The sequence below is a fragment of the Etheostoma cragini genome, chromosome 18, assembly GCF_013103735.1.
Source record: "Etheostoma cragini isolate CJK2018 chromosome 18, CSU_Ecrag_1.0, whole genome shotgun sequence".
NCBI classification, from domain to species: Eukaryota; Metazoa; Chordata; class Actinopteri; order Perciformes; family Percidae; genus Etheostoma; species Etheostoma cragini.
Genome location: NC_048424.1, coordinates 6,574,793 through 6,597,123, shown reverse-complemented (window position 1 = coordinate 6,597,123; position 22,331 = coordinate 6,574,793). Strand labels below are relative to the sequence as shown.

The following is a 22,331-nucleotide window of genomic DNA, read 5'->3' as shown; positions in this document are numbered from 1 at the left end:
GCAACTGGCGAAGAAGCCTCAGCAGTTACACTTGCCAAAACGGCTCCACAAAGCCAGCAAGCTACACTTTCACATATGATATATGAATTTACAATTTTGAGTCATAGTCGCTCGACCTCAGGTGCTGTCTGTGCTGTAATGGTCACGCGGCAGGGAATGGGATTTTCTTTACCGTAACTTGACGGCGGCAGCAGCAGTTGTTGGACCAGCGTTTTCGGCGCCTCCTTGCAGCGGATTTACAAAGCCTCTCCGGAGTCTGCAATGCTATTCAGCACCCCAGACAGAGACTAGAGGTTTCAGCACCCCGGACAGAGACTAAAGGTTTCAGCCCCCCCCGGACAGCGACTAAAGGTTTCAGCCCCCCCGGGCAGAGACTAACCGTCCACTGGAGGTAAGCGAGTTCAACAGCAGCCTTTTGGCTTCGTCACATCACGCTAGAAGAAAAAGATCACTCTGCCACAATTTGTTGAACATGCTACGACTTGTCTCGACGCTGCTTCGGGGAGAGATTTCGGATAAATATACAAGTCATACATATGTCTAGGTTGGGGTGAATTCATTAAATAGCCTAAATTAAAGCAGTACAGTAGTTTCTTCCTGCAAGTTTAAATGCAAAATGTCGCCAGTGTTGCCACTTTTTTACCGATCTAGTTTGTGACTCTTCCCGCCGCTCTTCTCGATTTTAAACCAGTACATTTAATGGCTTTGAAGCCTACTAACAGTTCACCATTAAGTGTGACGTGGCAAAGGCTTGTCAAGTAATCATTTTACATGATTATTAATGTTAATATCATTAGCGCAGCTTCCGTTCGCTCTCGTCAGTTTTATTTAAGGCAGCTGTTTATTTTGAAGAGTCAGCGCGTGCCCAGGCAGCAGCGGCTCGTGCCTCCGGTCCGCGCTGTAAGTTCTCTCTCACTCACACACACACACACACACACACACACACACACACACACACACACACACACACACACACACACACACACACACACACACACACACACACACACACACACACACACACACACACACACACACACACACACACACACACACACAATATATATAAGCCTCACGACCGTGCTCACCATCACTAGTGTTTGTATTTTAGACTGACTATCTGATAATGAGCTTGAGACAGACGCTCTGAACTTATTACTATTTAACATTTTGGTTGCTCTAAATCCAGCGAGGTTTACTATGTGTGGGCAGCCGAGGCTGTGGGTTTCAGTTTGTTGGTCAATGGCACGTCAACAGGAAACACTGCTGCTGCATAGAGCTTCTAATGGATTTTTGTGGCACTGCCACGTGTTTAACCAAGTGACTGCAAATGATGATCTTGCAGGTAACCATTATAATGCGTAGGCTATGATGTATTGGAGTAATGTATATTCGATCAAGATATTTGATCAACCATCTTGGCAATCATCAGTTATAATTAAGGGTGTCATCGAAATCGACCGAAATGAAGTCCCAATCTTGAATTTCGATTTAAAAAATGGAATCGATGTTGCCACGCCCCCATGTCTGTCACACGTGTTAAAGTGCTGCAAGTCAACCTCCTGTAACTAAGCAACAGCCAGTCAAAAGTTAGCATGGCAACTGCAGATGCATGACCCAACCCCTCCACTTTCACTGAAGTTGCCAGTGTGGAAGTATTTTAGATTTCCAGTGAGTTATGAGGACATTGTTGGCGTTGTTGAAAAAAAGCCACTGCTAGCTCTGCTATGTGCGTGTACCATATTCTGTGCGTTTACCATTGCACATTAGCCTAGCAGCTAGCAGAGTTTTCTTGCGGTTCTAGCTTGATCCCGACAAAACCACATTTCCACACACCGAATTTCGGCCTGCATGCACGTTTTGTAGCCTAAACAGAGCAACTTATATTGGTTTTATTAGAGAGAACAATAAGTTAGTGGACTGCCAGTCACCCTCTCTGCTCTCTGTCTGCTAGGACCGCTGTGCTGGGTCGATGGTTTTAAGCTGAAGATATACATAGTAAATTATTGTTACATTATGTCGTTGTACTTACTCGTTGACCGTGACCTTAGAATCAAAAGTGTAAAACCTAATCGAGGATTTGGAGAATCGTGACACCCCTAGTCATAACTAGAGCTCAGATGACAGATGACTAGTCAATTAATCATTAGTTGTCGAAAAGAATAGGCCAGTATTTTGCTAATCGATTCATCATTTAAGTAATTTTTCAGGCACAAATGCTTTAGTTCCATGATATCCTGCTTATTGTATGCATAGAAGAGTTGGGCATTTTTTCCCCGAATTGTCTATCAATTCATAGACCAAACGCAAAATTGATTAATCTGGAAAATATTCAGCATTTTAATTGCTAATGTTAATAATCATTGTTTGGAGCTATAGTCATAACTGCAATGTGTTAGTTTTGGAAAATACTGTCACAATTAAGGATTTATTTATTCTACACCCATCTAATCCCAGCTGCACATGAGCTGTTGCTGGGATTTAACATATGACCTTTTGGTTACAAGACGGGCGCTTGAAATTGATGTGACCACCCAGCTTCTGTTTCCTCGCTCGCTCCATGCATCACTTGGGCTGTCTGCTGCAAGTTTTTTGAACAAAGAAATTAATTCTTAGAATGTAGAGGAAGAAAAATGCCCATGTCAGGCCTGCTTTGAATAAGAGTAGACCCCATGCTTTTTGCCTGCGGCACATTAACAGGCTCTGATAACCCTTAACACACACTCACACACACATAGGCATACACACACCCTGACTGTGTAAACCCACAGAGATATAAGCCTTGCCTTTTAAAGCCTTGATTTTAATGATGTTCATTAGGATTTTGATTACACTGAATGTGGGATAACTTTTGGCTCTGCGTCAACTGTGTCTGATGTGTCGGCTCAGGCTGTGAGTGAAGAATTTAGTGGAAGGAAGCATGAAGTGTGAATCAGTGGAGATGTTGCTACAGGGCTTGACCCCAGTGTCCACAAAAGAAAGAAAGCAGTTTCTAATCTGCTAGCTTTGCCTCTGGGTTATTAAGCTCTGGGCGCTACTGTATAGAAATTGCCGCTCTATATCATGGGGATGATTAACTAAATGCAAATTAATCTTTCATGCTCAATTTATCATCCACAGACCTAAACAGAACATGCATATGAATTTGAAAAGTGGCCCAACAGAGGGCAGGCCACATAATTGCCTGTTAGCTCTCTCTCAACTGCTTTTGTCTAGTTAGAAATTAAACTCCCAAGGTTGGAGGGTACATAAGACCCTGAATTCAGGGTATTCATCTGGAATGGGCTGCCATAAAATGGTTTTTAAAACCATAAAGGCAAGGCCACATTAACAGTCAGTTGCCACCTAGAGGTTTACCTCTTAACTGGTGCACTGTCTCAAGCTGTGCCTCACTGAAAAACATGGCACGGCATACAGCCTCAAGGCCAGCGGATACAAGCCCTCATTGGCATCCAGGACACAGTAGGTTGATGGGCTCTGCTTTAGATTTTTGCATATACAGAGATTACACAGTTGCTTTTCATACGGCGTGCACTTCACACGCTCTTTGCACAGTGGATCATGTTCTTGCATGCTTGGAATTCCATGTATGGGTCTCTTAAAATAAAGGCCCCTGCTGGAAACAAAATTAAATTCAATAGTGCTATAAATACACGACGACTGGTCTGAAAGCCAGAGAGCCGGCCGAGTCAGTGAACACCCACTCACCCTCCTCACTCTACAACCCCCTTCCCAATCATCCCAGGCCCCTGAAAACCCCTCCCCCTTACCTTGCCGCATAGTGAATTGCGGTCAATTTGAATGATCAACTGAAGAGGCAATGTGCTGTCACAGAGAATATTAGGCTGCAATGAGCCCTACCAATAAAAAAAAACAGTGTGTCCAAAATAGTCAATGTGATGTTTCATTCCCTCGCGTGTTTCTATATCTACCCTTGACACAAATAAAAATGAGAGAAATGAGAGTGCTCCGTCTTTGCTGTGCTACGCTCTACTCTGGGCAAGGTTGTGTCATGCTACGCTAAACTGTATGGTTGTGCTGTGCTTCCCTCTGTCATTAGCTGAAACACAGCTGCTTTTGCATCTGATGTTGTAAGCACTCTGCTCATCTCATTGGTTCTCAGCCACTGGTTTTCCACTTCAGAATCACTGTGCTTCCGAGAGCTACAATCTCACTGACATAATGGCATCCACTTCAATCAATAGTCAAATGGCAAGTCGAATCAATACCTACCGTACTGTACAATAACATGGCCTGGGAGAGGCAGAGGGCAAAGCAGCCTGCAGTCATCACATCTAACTCTAGATACTCTTTCAAAAATAATTCTCCTTAATTATGGATCAAAAATACCAACCTTGTTAACGAGCCATGTATTATGGATTGCTGCATGATCTATGCTAATGTACGCACAGCAGTTTGGAGGAAAAAAACTGGCACCACTTGCTTGCTTGCCTCTCTCTTTAATCAGTGCACATGAAAATACACACACACACACACACACACACACACACACACACACACACACACACACACACACACACACACACACACACACACACACACACACACACACACACACACACACACACACACACACACACACACACACACACACACACACACACACACACACACACACACACACACACACACACACACACACACACACACACACACACACACACACACACACACACACACACACACAAAAGTAAAGCTGAACTGAGATTTAAAAAAAAGAACTTTGCATACTTAATAGTGTTATTCCCAACAATAAATATCCATGAATGGTCAAAGAATGGTTTTAGTCTTCCTAGGCCAGATAGGCATTACATTTATACATTTTTAAATAGTTGATTAAATATTGTACTCCTTTACTTCTCCTTGACATACTTCTGCACAAACCAGAGGATGTCAAAATCAGGCAAGAATGCACAGTGTTCACTAGGGTTGGGCGGTAATACGGTATACTGCAGGGTCTTAAAATAGCATCAGTATCAGTTTCAATTATATTAAAGGAATATTAAATATTATTTATTTAATGACTAAAAATGCTTGTGTGGTTCATGTGACAGTGTGGAGGAGAAAGAGAGCGAGAGAGCTGGAGAGAGGGGGCGGGCGGGGTGGGGATGGCAAGTCGCGCACCGAGTGATGGTCTCGAAGAAGAACACGTCTTCTGCAGTTTGGCAGCATTTCAGGCTCTAATGAGAAGGGAGAGGTGTTTCAGGATTAGTGTTTGGTGTTCAGTTTGTGAACAGTGTAGGCAGTAGGCAACAGTTTGGTGATGCCGCCTCAGCCTTACGGCATCATTTTTTAAATTAATCACGGTAATACCGTATGCAGCGGTAAATTAGGGAGGAGGTTTGACGTGTCAAAATTTGGATACCGCCCAACTCTATTGTTCCCACATCTCACCTGTTCAATTAATGGTTTGTTGGCTTCCCCTGAGGATCAGGAAACTGATTGGCTTTCTAAATGTTTGTTTTTTTATGAATAGCAAAAAACAGTGACAAACAATACACTGAGACAAGAACGCGTCCCAGGGCCAACCAAAAAAAATAAATATACAGTATAATAAAAAAATTTTAAATAATAATTAAACAGAGAAAAGACATGAGTGAGGGAGACAAAAGAACACACGCAGAAACAGTCACACACAGAGACAGGCACAAGATAAGGGACCAAGCACCTGTAAAAGTTAGTGGTCCGGGCTGTAGCCTTGTGCTGCAGCACGTTTCTGAGTCCCAGAGAGCTGAAAGGCTGACATCAGGTCATTCAGAATCAAAACCTTAACAGAAACAGACACAGTAACATTAAACAAGGCGGAGATTTTGGATGCAATACTATTCCAGAACTGACCAACAGGAGCGCACTCCCAGAACATGTGTAGATGCAGTGGCTTCAATAAGTTTACACACCTATGCTGAAGTTGATTAAAAAGAAGGATTAAAAAAAAACTCTTTTGGAAATTGATCTTAATGCCTTAATTCAAAACTTTAGGAAAATCCAACCTTTTAAGGACACCAATTTTCTTTTAAATGAATAAGGTATTGCAAATAAATAAATGTTCTTCCTTAAAATACAGGGGGCACAAGTATACACACCATTTCCAAGAGATCATCTCTCAATGCAAATCAAACCAGCTATTAAGCTAACTGAAATAAAACCATGCTAGTCTCTATGTATGGGAAGGGTATGTGATGATGTGGGGTTATTTTTATTTCCAAAAGGCCAAGGCAACTTTGTCAGGATGCATAGTATCCTGGATCTATGACATAACTGGCTTTTAAAAATAAAAATGTGCCTGCCTCTATGGGAATTTAACATAGGGGAGTGTATACTTATGCGCCCTGTATTTTAAGGAAGAAAATTTATTTATTTATAATACATTTTTCATTCACAAAGAAAAATGGTGTACTTAAAAGGTTGGGTTTTGCAATTTTTTTAATTAAGGCTTTAAGATTAATTTCCAAATGAGGTTTTTTAATCCTTTTTTAAATCAACTTTAACATGGGGGTGTGTAACATCAATCTGGTGATCACTACATCTGCTGGTCTGGATTGCGAGATTCTTCTGGAATGTTAGACCATACATCCTGCCAGTCCAGATCGAGGCCTGCTCTCAAATCACTTTCCCAGATCCTTTCAACAGGAAGGGCAGGGTGGCCAGATACCACCAAGAACTGATAAAGCCTAGACACCATACCACAGTTTTAAGGCTGCACAGTAAATAACTTCCAAATAGGATGAATGGGCAAAGGCCTCTGCCAAGGGACACCGTGTGCTTTGAATGCCGACCTTAACTGCAGGTAAAAGAGAAAGGAGGAACGTGGTAGACTTAATGTGTTCTGCAAGTCAGAGAATGGTAACAAGCCAACCTCACTAAAAAGGTTATTTTGACAACAAACTCCCCATTGTTCCCATTGTGGGGCTGTTATCGGCCTCCCACCAATTAAGAGTGCTGTATTATTAAATATAAGGGAAAATGTGTGCCAGTTACAAGCTACACGACAGTATGTTTTAGCTAATCTCCAAGTCTTAATAAGATGTGAGATAATGAGGCCAAAGCGTAGCTGGGACTGTTTGTTAAACACATTGGAAATAAGAACGTCAAGGAGTGACCAAGGCTCTGTCATGGCATCTTCTAAGGTACGCCAGCAAACAGATGTATCTGGATTAAACCGGTTGAGGAGGGGCCCTCATACGAAGGAAGTTGGGAAATTGAGAGGCCACCATTCTCTTTCCTCCTCTGTAGAGTAGACATCTTGAGTCGCAGATGAATTTAGATACTGCTAATTGTAATTTACGCCAGTAGCCAGCAGGTGAGGAGAGAGGTACCAGAGAGAGGGGCGGCTGTGGATCAGTGGTATAGCAGTTGCCTGCTAATCGGAAGGTTGGTGGTTCGATCCCTGCCCCTGCAGTCATTGTCGAAGTGTCCTTGGGCAAGACACTGAACCCCGAGTTGCCCCCGGTGCTGCGTATCGGAGTGTGAATGTGTGTGAATGTTTATCTGATGAGCAGGTGGCACCTTGTACGGCAGCCCCAGCCACAGTGTATGAATGTGTGTGAATGGTGAATGTTCCCTGTAGATGTAAAAGCGCTTTGAGCAGTTGTTAAGACTGGAAAAGCGCTATATAAATACAGCACATTTACATTTACCATAGAACTCAAAAAATTAATCCTTGGTAAAAAATTCATTTTAACCACTGATATACGGGCTTAAATAAACATGGAGAGACCAATCCATTTTTCCATGTCTTTCAAAATGTTGTTCAGGGCAACAGAATAGTTATGCTTAACAATCTGGTTTAAGCAGGGGAATACCTCACTAAATACTTAAACTTCTTAACATGGGGACGTTTTCAGAGATGGTTAAGTTGCGAGCCGAGTCATTTAAATGAAGTAGAGCAGATTTTGACCAGTTCATTTTAAAGCCTGATAAGCTTCCATACTCCTCGCATGAGGCTAGACGGTGAGGAAGAGACTGAGAGGGGTTTTCTAAAAAGGCCGAAAACATCGTCCGCAAATAATGAGACGTGATGCTGTGTATTGCGAATGTGTATTGGGGACACCATGATCGGTTGGCAAATGCCAATGAAAGTTTTACCAAAGCCCATCACCTCTGAGACGGACCGTAAAAATGGCCACTCAAATCTGTCAAAGGCTTTCATCAAGAGAGAGAAGTGACTTTGGGGTCTTACTGTCCTCCACCGCATCAACAATATGGATAAGGTTTCTTACTTCGTCTTCTGCTGGTCTTGATTTTGTGAATCCTGTTAGGTCAGGGTTCACTAATTTTGACATATGAGACATATTGCAATGTCGTTAAACAGGCTCAGAGGTTGATGGCTAGAACACTGTAAGGTCCTTATTCTTTTTCAGTAGTAAGGGAATTAAGGCTGTGTTAACATCCCTTGACAATTGACCCTTTTCAATAGAGAAGTTAATCATGTCAAGAAGGAAACTGTTGCAAACAGTTTCATAACATTCAGGGGGAATCCCATCAAAGCCTGGTGATTTCCCTTTTGCATTTTCTGTCCTGCCAGTCTTAATTCTTCAATAAAGGAAAAGTGAAGTAAAAGAAAACGTGAGATTTATCCAAAGTAACCTCAGATTCAAACAGATTGGAATAAAATGTCTGGAAGGATTTATTTATTTCGACAGGGTCAGTACTAATATTACCATCTAAAGATTTAATAGCGGGAATGTCTGAAACATATTCACTGGATTGGCTTTTTAAATGTTAATCAAGTTTTATCTAAGCCTTTCTAAAAGAGTCTAAGCAAAAACGGTAATTTTATATGTACCAAGGAGCAGCGTAAACGTTTCTGCAGTTTTATCAGAGAGATAACAGCCAGAGTGTTTCACATTTAAGGCCCTTAAATTATCCAGCAGTTTGAAATGTTTCGTCTGCAGCATCCTCAGAGATAATATTATGCACAGCAAAAAAGCATAATGGTTTTGACAAGAATATAAATTGGAAAGGTAACTAGGCAAGGGTCACATTTAGAGCTCAGCAGTTACTGCTGTTATTTCAACAGAGAAGCAAATTGCCCTGGATGGGAGATGTAGATGGAAATCTTTCTGTCTGTACCACATTAACATGGTAAGAGCCAATGCACGATTAGATCTATCTTTAATGGCAAAGTAACTATTGGATGGCAGCAGGTCATAAAGCAGAGTTACAAAAGCTACAATGGATGTTTATAAATCAAAGACTCCAAATCTGAGAGTGTTGCTAGAGGAGAAAAATTAATTTGTCCATGTGGATTTGGACCAATCGGTGCTAGGGTTGAGTTAGACAAGTGGGTGTATCATAAAATTCCACACCATGGTGATTAAAGATTTTTCCTTATCACTGTTTTGACTGTGGGCTTGTCCTTGTTACTAGCTCAGCTAAATCTCCTTCAGTGGAGCATTGACATGAAAAAAAAAGAGACTTGTAGCAGGAGCAGAATGCAAAGCTTCTTCCTGTCCTGTATACATTCACAAATGTTTGGCTCGTAACTACCACACGTCATCACTTAGCTAGCTGTTGGTAGCTAGCTGTTTCTCACACACACGCACACACAGGCACACACACACACACACACACACCCGCTTCCGCACATATAGTGGTGAAATATTGGAGCCATTGCAGCCCTCCAGGCATGCAGTTATCAGGGATACAGAACTGATGGCAAATCAATCAGCTCAAGTGGAGTGGCCTGGCCTGTGGTGAAGAGAGGAGTCTTGTCTTTTCCAGATGCATGCCTTGATGTCTGGGGCTTACTGTTCTAACCTTTGAACCAATACACACATACATTTACTGTAAGTATATATGTATGCATCATGCATTTATGCATACATTTGATCTATTCCAAAATTTACAATATATGTAGTCTATTTGGATGACGTTTCATTTCCGGGATCGTTCAGGGCTTGCTGGAAATTCCGCCGGATGTCCCAAATATTCGGCCGGATGTTGCTAACCTTCCGCTTTCTTTTTGTTGGCATTAAACTCTGGTCGATTTATGAGGACTATGGTTCATTGCTCCTCAGATCTCTGCAAGGTAATTCGAGACTACTAACTAGACTGTTGAATTCGAGTTTTCTGTTGCACTTTCTCAAGGCTATTTTTTTTATTGTGTCTGGTGCTTAGTGCCACCCATGAAGATTGTGATTGAGTTAAAGAAATGCCAATAAACCAGAGCAGATTTTTCTCCAATCCCGCAATGTTGTGTGAACGAGCCAGACCCTTCCTCCGGTGGGCTGTGGAGGTAGGTCTGACAATGCGAGACTAACCTGGGCCAAATCTTTAGCATAGAAGTTGCATGTCAGCAAACACTCATGAAGGTTTTTTTTTATGATAGTCATGTCTTCTATCTTCCGTTAGCTCAGCGTGAAATGGGCGATGCAGTGTGAAGGTAAACAAAAAAACAGATCTGTTACATCTCTATGTGGACCTCATTTCTAATTCATGCATTTTATTGTTGCTCTGCAGCTGTGTATTGTGCTACGAGGTGCAATAGTACCAGCTTCTGCCAACGCCAAATCACGTACAAAAACATGGGATGGTTATGTATTCTAGCTGGAGGCTCTGGAGGATTCAGTAACCATAAAAATTAGATTGTCATATTATTCCACAAAGATGGTTTCCTATATAATGATTTTAAGTAGGAATATTTACTGGTTTTCATGCAGAGTTCTCAATGGCTTCATCTTGACACGAGGCAGGGACAGGAAGTGTATGCTCCAGTTACATTTTCCAGAAGCTCTGACAGAAAACAGCACCTGCAAGTGTAACCATACCAGCTTAAACACCTGGACTGTAGGCTTGACAAGCCACCCCAGCATGTGTTTGGCTGTGAATTCATATCTGCACATACATGTTTCTATGTATAAGGAACAGTAGCTCTCCTGTTACTGGTTGTTTTGTATACTTTTATACAGGAAATAAAGCCTTTGTTTGCTCCTATTTGGATGTGTTCTCAATTCCATTCTTTTATGTCATTTCTGCAAGTATGTGCACCTGCACCAGATGGAAAGTGTGTGTGTACTGTATGTGTGTGTGTCTACATTTTTGTGCTCTCTGTACGAGTGCAATTCTTCCTGTTTGTGAGAATACAGTATATGAGTGAGTGTGCGTGCATGTGTGCGTGTGTGCGCATGTCTAGGTATTGTGCTTTTATTTAAGTGGTTTTTGTGCATTTGCTGGAAGGAGGCCCCCTCCCAGTGACAATGTGGTGTGTACTAGGCATTTAACAGTTTACAATTCTGAGAACCCTAAAACACTTAGTGCAGTAAATAACTTTGAAGTTAACATCTCTAATTGCGAGGGAAATCAATTGAGCATTTCAAACGTTGAGTGAAACGTTTTATGATATTTCCCACTTATTTGGCGCTGGAGTTCTGTTAGTCCATTAGGGAAAGCCACATATGAGTGACTATTGAAAAGGAAATACAGGAAGAAGTGAGTGGAGAAATTTAACAAATGCAGATGCTTTCATACAGTGCTCGAGGGGTCACTGAATGGGTTTATGAGTATGAAAATTATGTGAGTCTTGTACATTTAGAAATATCACCTTTCTATTAGACAATGAAACAAGCCGTTTCATCTTTGCGCTGATGCATTTCTAGGATAAAGGGACACTTCCTTTAATTCATCTGAATATTTAAAGTAAAACCTAAGCAAAACCCAAGAGTTACTTAAGGCAGCCAACTCGAGCCTGCCGCTAAACTTACACGGCATACTCCTGTCACTGCAACACATATCAAATCCACCCTTTCAACCATGGCGCAGTAAGCTGACAGTTCTCCGCTCACTCTTTGGTGCCATGCCTGCTGTAACACCACTCACCTGAAACTATGCTGTCACTTGCAGCTACATTTGCTGCCACTACTTGTGTTCATATTGTATTCCAAAAGCCAGAGCACCCACCTGTAGGGTCTAAGAATACATTACATGCCCTTGAGAGGTCCCACACATATTCTACATTGGTCGAGAATCAATTCCACGTGACTTAACTAACTGAACTGGGTATGGCCATGGCTTCTGCGGTCACAACTGGATCAACCCAACTGGACGTTCATGTGAGATTTTTGACAGTGATCTGTATTACTATTATTATTATTTGAAAAATGTTGTTCATCCCAGTTTCTGTGACTTGTAGAAACTATGACAAGGAGCATTAAAGATGTTCTGCACGCTCATGCTAGACCAACATCTCACTAACATACTTATCTGGAGTTTTCCTTTCATTCGTCACCGATCTTTATGTTCAACCTTTTTTTGAACAAATACAGGGATACATTCTTTCTTGTAAAAACATTCTCGTTATTTGATGCTATAAAAGCTGTGATGGACTTGCAACCACCAATGCGCAGACTGGCTCCAAAATTACAAGATGGCAGAGCCCGTTTACAGGACATCTCTGTTTTGCTTTTGTACAGTCGGAGGAAAGAGTCATCCATCTTTGGTTAAGAAGCAAGACCAATAAAGAACATCTGGAAAACAAGCTGCTTTTAATGCAAAGTGTACATCAAGGGCCTAGATGGGTTTGTCTTTTTGTACAACGTGTAAGTGTGTAGATGTCCTCAATCTCCGCAATTATGTGTCACGGCACGCCTGTCTGTACAGCTGTACACTGCTCAAACGGATTATGGTGTGGTCCAGTAAGTTGAGTAATAGTCTATACTGTATGTGCACATACAGATTTCACCCAGCTGGAGGGAATAAAAATATTATCATAATGGCCACAGCACATTGTGCTGACAGTATCTTGCTGTACTGCTTATCTATTTACTAATGGACAAAAACAGCCAGAGTGAAGGTTATATAAGCTAAAGCACTGTCCGAGCTGAATGCAAACAGTGGATAATAAGGGAACGTCATTGGGTTGTCCTCTAAGCATGCTTATAAGAGCAAGTTGAAACTGTTCCTGGGGAAAATGTTGTTTGGACACCCTTTGTCAGAGGGGTGGGCTGTGCAGGTGTGGTTGTGTGTAATTACAGTATATGTGTTTGCTTGTAATTAAGTCAGCACCCAAGCTAGATCTCTAGGCTCCATGTGCAGTGCTCCAAAACAGAGGCTCTCATGATTTAATTACCACACAAACATACGCACGCATGCACACACAGAGAAGAGTGAGCCAACAGACCATGTCTTATAGTCATTTATACAGCTCGCTGTATTCCTAGGGCTGGGCATCGTTTGAAATTTTTCTATCTGACTCTAATTTCGATACCTCAGTTTCGATGCCAGTTCCTTAAAAAAATACTTTTTTTGATACAATATGTTTTCAAATCCATTTCCGCCTAACACAAATACATTAAACTCAAAACTTCTATTTTCCACCTTAACTGTGAATCAAAACCATTAAAACCAAAATTTTAAAAAGATCTGGTAACACTGCTCACTCACAGTAACATTAATAACACTGATTGTGCTTTTGGATAGGGGTGCGCCAGTCACATACTCAGAATTGGTATCAATCCAAATTTGGCCAAAATTAACTAAAAAAGTAAAACGTTTTGCCACAATATGAACATATTATAAATAATAAATAAACACAAGTTTTGTGTACTGGCTAATATTGAACTAAAATGCACAGGAATGTAAAGAAAATCTTTTTAGTGCAAACTACATAATGACACAAACCGTTACCACTATACTTGGTGACTGTCCTGTTGTCAACATGGAACTACTGTAATGGAGAACTTACTTAAGTGCTTAAGTATTTCGTTCGGTGCCATAAAAGTATCAACGTTTGGTGCTCAGCCCTATTTATTCCCCTCTCGTTTGTTACTTGTCGCAGCCCTCCACAAGTTCACTGGCTGTGAGGTGCAGGACGGTGACCACCATGGCAGGGAGTTAACCCTGCTATATGGTGTCACCTGATCCTTCTGTAGGACATTAGTGGCTGTGTGTTGTAGGTTCCAGTCCAGCAACCACAGTTACTATTGTCAGCATTGATATAGATCAAACCTGACGAGGGGAAAAAGTTAGACCCCCCTCGGCCGAGCTGAAACCGGGACTGGTGGACTGATTAGTCCACAGCGGCTGGTAGTAGTTGTTGCTGGGGGGATAAACGCTGCTTCATATGACTCTGGCTCTGAAAGGCAGAAGCAGCTGCTGCTGTGTCACTGCCTCTGGGCTGTGGGGGGACTCTGGAGATATGGGGCCCCTCTCCCCTCCTTCCCCGACTGGCTCCTTTCTCTCCCCTTCTTCCATTACTCCTTTCCTCTATCTCACTTCTTCTCCCTGTCTACCAACCTCCCTCCCTCCTTTCTTTTTCTTTCTCTCTCTCTCTCTCTCTCTCTCTCTCAGCACCACTTAAACACCAGCACCAACAGGCAGAAGATAATGCAAGGACACACACCCCCGGCAGTGATGTACTCTCACGCTCTCTTACTGCTTCGTTTTCTGTGTGTGGGCTCGAAAAACAAAAGAGTAGTCCTTCTTATCTTTGTCTGTGGTCAAATATGCCCGTGTATGTGTATACAAGCCAGCATGTGTATGCCTGTGCACGCTGAGAAGAAAAGTACACGAGAATTCTACGTACAAATGTGTCTTAGTGCTTGCGGGGTTTTTCTTGTTTTCAGTGATGAGCAGTTTTTGTGTTTTTTGTGGCCTGTCTCTCAACTCTGCACGACACTAATATGCATTCCGCAAGCCACTCTGCTTTGCAATTAGCCGAAAACCATGGGAAAAACATTGCTAAACAAAGATGAAACAATTCACGTCTTGCCCATCGCAAAGCCCTCTATCGAAGTCAAATGCTATTATCATCTCTGCAATGTGTTTCGGCAGGTGGAAGCCCACTCTGCCAAACAGACACGACCATGCCCTTGAAAAGCATCAAACCAAAGCAGATGCAAGTGCTTGTTTGTTCAAACACTTATTAAAAGCCCATATAGGCCATTTAAGTGGTGGTGTTCCTGGAACCGGAGCTAAAGCGACGGTGGGTGCTTCATCCTTGTCCACACCGTGCTCTGGCAGTGTGGGCCCGGGGCTGCTGCCCATAGTTTCATGTCAGAGCCAGAGTAAGAGACTGTAGCCACTACCAGGGATGAAAAGCTCCATCATCCAGCAAACACGCTCATCTCTCCTGAGCTGGCGACAGCGTAAAGAGATGGCTCAAGGAGAGAGAAAAAAATAGCACATGAATTGTTCTTTCTTTTCTCATTGGCTTTCTATCGCTCCCTCATCTCCCATTCCCTAGATTTCTCTCATTTCAGGCCATTTCTTTTTTGAAAATGTTTACACTTTAATGAAACCCGACCAGACGACTCCCTGAAGCCTGATGCCTTTGAACATCACTCTTAGCTTCAGCAGATCAATATCAACCACGTTCCCTGTCTCTCCGTTCACAACTGCTAAAACTTTGTAGTAATGAATGATTTTTTTTTAAACTTCAAAAACTCTCTAGCGTTTTCTGATGAAACCAGCAGCATCTCGGTCCTCTAGTTGGTTTTTCTTCTGAATGCTGTCAGGCCAAATAAAATCTCTTGTATCTCATATAGCTCTTAATATCTTGCCAATAACTGAAGTGTAAGAAAAATAAAATGCTTGCATTCCCATCACAGCAGTCATTCATAGTGATGCAAGTTGACGGAAATGCTGGAAACTGGATGAGGGGCCGAATTGCATCACAGCACCCCACAGACAGCATATTGTATTGGTCAAACAAGTGCTCTGGCACTCCGTTTACATCAGAGCTGGTCAACAAGAGTCAAGTAGGTGAATCGAGGTTTGACTGGTGCCTTGCTTTACTGGACTCAGTGAGTTTTACAAGGTCTCTGTCAATAGCCATGACAAGCTACAAGCACAATTTCTGCACTCTTGACTGCACTGGGGAACCTGTGGGTCTGTATAGTATACTGAAGCTCAATGGGGAGAACATAACACTAACAATTCCAAGAGGGCCTACAAAGGAGTTTACACTGCACAGTGATAAAACACAATGGAAGAAGGGAATAAAGTGCAGACAGAAGGTAGAAGAGAAAACGCACCAATTAGGATAAACAATGATAAGAAAAACCTTAAAATAAGCAAAATCGCAAAATAGCAAAATAGCATTAGAAAATGATAAAAACAGGCTCTAAATAAGATTTTACTGCAACAAACACAATTCATCATTGCTACCCTACATACTGGAACAAAAAACCAGCAGTATTTCCTTAACAAGTCCAGAGATTTATTGTGCTTTTGCAGATTGATAAAAATGTGATAAAAAAAAAATCAATATGCACTTTAGAGACAAAATGATCAGTCAATTAGTCAGAATAACAGTTTTAACATAACAGTTTTCATTATCAATTAATCTTTTAGCCATTTTACCATAAAGAATGTCAAACATTCCCTAGTTACAGCTTCTCAGTTGTGAAGACTTTCTGCTCTTCGGTGTCTTATTTCATAGTAAACAGAAAATAAATGTAGCTTTCTGCTTTTCGGTGTCTTATTTGATAGTAAACAGAAAATAAATGTAGCTTTTGGATGCCTAGTTTGACAAATCAAGCAACGTGATCTTTTACTATGTTCAGGTATAACTGGCTGGCTTCTGCATTGTGTTGGTTAGATAGGAAAGATGCCATGACAGTGAGCTTTCTTTATGGTTGACTTTCTTTAATTTTGAAAACAGAACCTCCAAGTCAAATTGACTGCCTGCTTCCGCTACTCCACAAATCAAATAAACATACAGAATTAGTTGGTTAGAAGTATTGTCCTTTTGATGGCACTAGATTAAAAGTGGAACCAAAAATAAACTAGATTAGAGATGGAAAAAAAACAGAAGGTAAAAGGTAGGTTATGACCATGTTACACAGGCATTTTCAAAATATTGGTTATTACAGTACTGGGTAACTCCCACCCTTGTATGAATTTTTTCATTAAAATTTAATGTGAAACTTGAGGCACTGCACTTTTTTGTAAAATGTGAAAGAAATAGAGGAAATGGGATATACAAAAGATTACAAACACCTCTCAATAACAAGCACTCCAGTTCAACAGCAAGGCATACTACAACCTCCATAATCAACAAGTTAAATGAATACCTCTCTGACAGTATCAAAAGTGAACATTATTCTATTTGTGAATGTAGAATTTATGGCTGAGCTATTTATATGATTACGTTACATTTTACAGATGCACCTGATAAAGTAACCACTGAGTGTATATTTTGTGTGAAAGTTTGTGTTTGAAGTTTATACTGAATATAAGGAACAACAAATTGAACCAAATAAAATTCTGTAATGTAGAAGGAGAGTTTTCTCATCCTGTGGCCTTGGAGCATTCTCCGTCTGAATTGAAAACTAGTTTGCACAGATAGCCAAACCATTCTTCATTCCGGAGCAGACTAACATGATTCATGATTATTGTCCAACAACAGGCCTGCAATATGTTCCCCTCCCTTCTTCCAACCCACAGCTGTGGTTTCTGTCTGATCAATGTGTGTTCTTAGCAACTCCATCTCTTTCTAATTAAGATATTTGCTGTGTTCTCCTGAAGGATTTCGCTGAAAAGGTCAAGCTGACAATTCTCCAATTTAGGTCTCAAAGTGTTCACAAAGGTCTTGTTCTTACCAACGACGACAACCTGGTCCATGTGGAAAACATGTCAGCGACTGATGACATTAGGGGGTTTGGGAAGACTAAGATGTTGGCCAAAGCGTCGCTCAACACGCTCCAACTCCATCAGACTCCCTTACAGGCTTACTAATAACCTCATGTTTCATTAAAGCTTCCCGATGGGACAAATGATCGCTATAAAACACAAGGAAACAAATTAACCACCGATGTCAAGATTTTAATGGTTCCAATTAGTCAACACTTTGGGGAATGTGCATTATTAAGAATGATAGCATGTCACTTCCAATCTTTAAATTTCACCTAGTTTGCAGCAGTCAAAACAGATGTGACCAACAGTTCATAAACTTGTCCTACAGGCCTAATGTTACTGTAACTAGTGTTGATTGACTATAGAGCAGGGTATTCAGTCAGACTGACATCACCACCCTAAACCAACACCAGCAGCAGCATCACCGAAGCTTATCCTGTTTTCATGCCAAAAAGGATGGCAGCTAAATATCCATGTACTGTATATATTTTAAGCAAACATAATTCTCTGCTAAGTCTGCTGGTTCTTTCCCCTTAAGTGATACTGATTTGTAAACCAGCACACAGTAATTATGCCAATTGGATAGCAAATATACCACACTAACTTTTTATTTCTTTTGGTTTCCTCCAACTTGCTATCAGAACTGAAAGTTGGGATTTGAATGCACGTTGGCCTGCAGCTCCTGACTGATTTGTTCCCAGATTACATCCTTTGCAACCTTATTCTTTTGGCACGCCCTTCTGTGCAATGTTACTACGGTAACTAACTAACAGTAATTCTCGTTACCTAGACAGTAACTAATCCGTTACCCATAGAAGGCTTTCCAGAGGTTGAGGGGGCAGCCAGAGGTGCTTCTATTTTTGCTGGGGGTGTGGCCTTGACCAACTGCCACTTTGCACGTTTGAAAGCCATGTCTCTCATGGGTGGGCAAAATTCTTTTGGCGGGCAAAGCAGAGAAAAGGGAGGAAACTTTGCCCTTATGACCTCATAAGGGGCAAGATTCCAGATCGGCCTATCTAAGATTTCATTTTTTCCCAAAGGTAGACCTGGATATCCAGGGCTCGGCTCACACCAATCACCATTTCTAGCCACTGGGGGACCATAGACAGGCTGGGGGAACACACATTAATGTTTAAAAAACACATAAAGTGAATTTTCATGCCATGGAACCTTTAATGGCAATCCATCAAAGAATTGTCCAGTCTGGAAGTGGTGGACTGACCAAACAACCAACCTTAGCATCCCGGGAGCCAGCTGCTGGTGTGCTTAAAATATCAAATTAGTACGCTATTTAAAAATTACAGTGACTTTAAATAAAAACACACAAATACCACGCCTTTAGAAGAACCAATTATAAAACAAGAAAGACAGAAACAAATTAAAATGATAACCTAAAGACATTAAGAAAATTAGAAGCCAGAGTGAAATAATAAGCTTGTAATGTGGACAAAAGCAATAATAGGCATACAGTAAATGGGAGTAGGGCAAATCAAATAAATTTTTTCACTTTGCCGTACTAAATCTATCAAAAATATATCTTAGGCCCCAACTGCGTGCCATTGCGTGAGTCTGCCAATTTAGACTGTATTCTTTAGCACAACATTAGCACCCATTTCTGAAACATACTTGACTTGTGTTTTCAGGATATAAATACTGTTTTCTGCAGAATGTTACACACCACAGGCCCATCAACCAAATAGCACTGGATTAAATGCCTTTGCTGCACAAAGAGTCAGTTGGCCATCGAGATCTGGAAATGGCTGGACTGCAGAGGATCCGATTGAGCCTTCCTATTGATGAAATATGTTCGCCCACCTGATCCTAAGTCCAAGCCCCGGCTAAGATCGACACCTTGTGTACCTCTAACCAGTATCCTCCAGTCTTTTCTCTCCCACCCCCTCTGGTTTATTAAACTATGCAGTGCAGGTAACACAGAGGTTGGCTCTGCCTCCCCCGCCTCAGCATGTCTCCTTCTACTTGTTTGGATGGAGAGGCTCGCCAACTTGCGGTTTCACATAGGGATCTTAGATGTCAAGGTGGTGCTCTTACACCCTCATCCTACCCACATCCCAAAACACTCCTGCACCACCGACCTCTGCTTCCTCAGCTAAAATGCCTTGAGGGAAAAGAGGTTAGGGCAGGGGAGACAGACAGTAAACAAGTGTGTGTGTGTGTGTGTGTGTGTGTGTGTGTGTGTGTGTGTGTGTGTGTGTGTGTGTGTGTGTGTGTGTGTGTGCGCGCAGATGATAAGGTGAATGTGTGAGCATGTGTGAGACATATTTGCTGTGTGAGCCCTTGTGTGAGAACTTGTTAGTCTCTCAGAGTGCTGGCATGTTAGCATGAGAGCGAGAGACATGGTGTGCCATATTTAAGAAAAACTAGAGATATAGAAGCAGACAAAAAGCATGCTTAAAAGCATGTCGCCACCACTGCCGCTAAATGTGTGCGGCTGTGTGTGAATGATAGAACGCTTGTGTCGCTCATCTTTCTGCTCACGGCCGCGGTTAATTATTCACTGGGGTTGTGCTGCAGAGATGAACTGAGGGGCTCTGGGATAAAAGCACTGGAGGAGGAAGATGAAATTATAAAATCCTAATGACGGAACTCTTGCTGAATGGTAATTTCTTAAATTGATTTTGAAGAGGTGCCCAGACAGAACAGGCATGGAGAGACATTGAAATGGGGAGAGGGAGAGGATTCTCTCTCTCTCTCTCCTCTCTTTCACTCTCTCCCTGGAGCCTTTTCACCTCTAGCCTAATCTTTCTTTTTATCCCACACTTAAGCTTCATCACCACCCGTCTGTCCTTTTGTTTCAATCTCTTCTACTTAACCTCAACTTCTCACCTCCGTCTGCCTACGTTTTTGGTTCACATGCCTCTACGATTTGATTGTCTTATTAACTGTTATCTCATTTTACTCAGTATACAGTATAAAACACCTAAAACTCCAAGGGTCAATCCTCATTGAGGTGAATTACAAATTGTTTTATCACAACTGAGAAAGTAATCAATGGAACCAACTGCAGAAAATGGGAATGAATGTAGTTCAGTTATAAGGAAATGGAAGTTGACTTCCAATGGCCAATGGATATATCCAGATATTTTTTTTTAATTAAAAGTGCCAATAAGTCCATCCATGTTTTTGTTAGCTAAATTAATACACATTCCAACACCTTTACTATTGGACGGGGAGGTACGTGACATCACACACTATTGATAAATAGCTGCTTTATTGTGAATACTTAAATTAATTAAGACACCACATGATGTTATCACATCAAACAAAAACACTAGTTTTACTGACACTGGTAACATTATATACAAAGGACCAGAAATGTCAATTCCATTAATTGTATTAAAGTAATACTACATCATTGTAGTAAATACACTTCTTTATCTTATTTATTTTCAACAGTAAGATGAGAAGAAAAAAAACGACAAAAAAGCTCCAACACAAAACTCCCCTGAAAGTCATACAGTGTTGTTATTATGTTGCTATTTGTTCATGGACTTAACAAATGAATTACGTGTTGAGTAGTGAGCTATACATGTGTTGGTAGCCTTACTTTGAACTTTTCCCTCTGCCTCCAGTCTTTATGCTAAGCTAAGATAAATACATCTAAGTTCCAGGTCTATGTTTCACATACAGAGATGAGTTTTGTATCAGTCTTCTCATCTCACTCTCAGAAAGCAAACTTAGAAAAAACCTTTTTTGAACTATTCCTTATAAATCCAAGTTTCTGATATTTTTATTATTTCATTATTATTTATTATTAGTATGATGAGGTATACAGTAATAGCACACCAAAAATTCGCATATTTACTGTGGTTGGTTACAATCTCCATACTCCAATCTATTCTGGATCTGTCTGTTGGATTCGACATGTCTTTTTTCAAAATTAAAATGAATCTTTGCTTGAGTAACATGGTCAGCCGATGTTGGACTATGCTAGATTAAATAACGAAATGAACTGACGGAGCAGATGATGCAATTTGGCTGCAGTTCCAGGGACAACTTGTTGAAATGTAAGTATAATGAAACTGACTCTTCCACTATTGCCACCAAGAGACACATTAAAGTTTGCCAGAGTAGCCTTGTATTGAGTTCTTATTCCAACGGTGAGCAGCTTCTCCAGGTTCCATACAGCTGAAATCCAAAAGCCATTTACTGAATTTGGAATCACTTCTGAACGAGCTTCAACACTTATCTGTGAGATGAGTTAGACGTGTTAGTTGAATCACATCATTAGCATGTTTGCATATCTGAAATGCTTTTGTGCATCTATGCATACCAGTTTATTATGTAACTACTTAATCAGTAGTTAACTTTTTTCCTAAGCATTGCAGTCACTTTAATGGTAAATACGTACATGCCTTTATGACTGAAAACCATCAATAGAAGCAGTTAGAAATATGTGGGAGGGGAAAGTACATGCATACTTTACTCCTCCCACTCAATGGCTACTGTTCAGTTGTCAGTGAGCAAAGCATTTAACCTCCAACTGCTTTAGTGGAGTAGCTCAGTGAATCTGTACGGATGGATCAGAGGAAGACATTTTCACACTCTTCCTCTTTTACTCCACTTTTACACCATCTCTACAAGCCTAGTGCACTCAAACTTCAGCACACAAGCAGAGACTTACAAACACACACCTTTTTGATCCTCCCTCTCCAAATCTCTGTCTGTCTCTGTCAGCTCCCTTTAGCATTTCTCCCTCTCCTGTCTATCTTTGCTCT

The 22,331-nt window shown here is 41.2% G+C and overlaps 1 protein-coding gene across 1 annotated transcript in view; it reads left to right on the top strand.

The window, feature by feature from the left end:
* Positions 1–332: 332 nt before the first annotated feature.
* The window catches only part of tmem121ab (transmembrane protein 121Ab), a 43,333-nt gene continuing 21,334 nt past the window's right edge, over positions 333–22,331 (top strand). The window contains exon 1 of the mRNA XM_034899887.1: positions 333–391. The gene's annotated coding sequence lies outside the window, so the exon portion shown is untranslated. The remainder of the gene's footprint in view (positions 392–22,331) is intronic.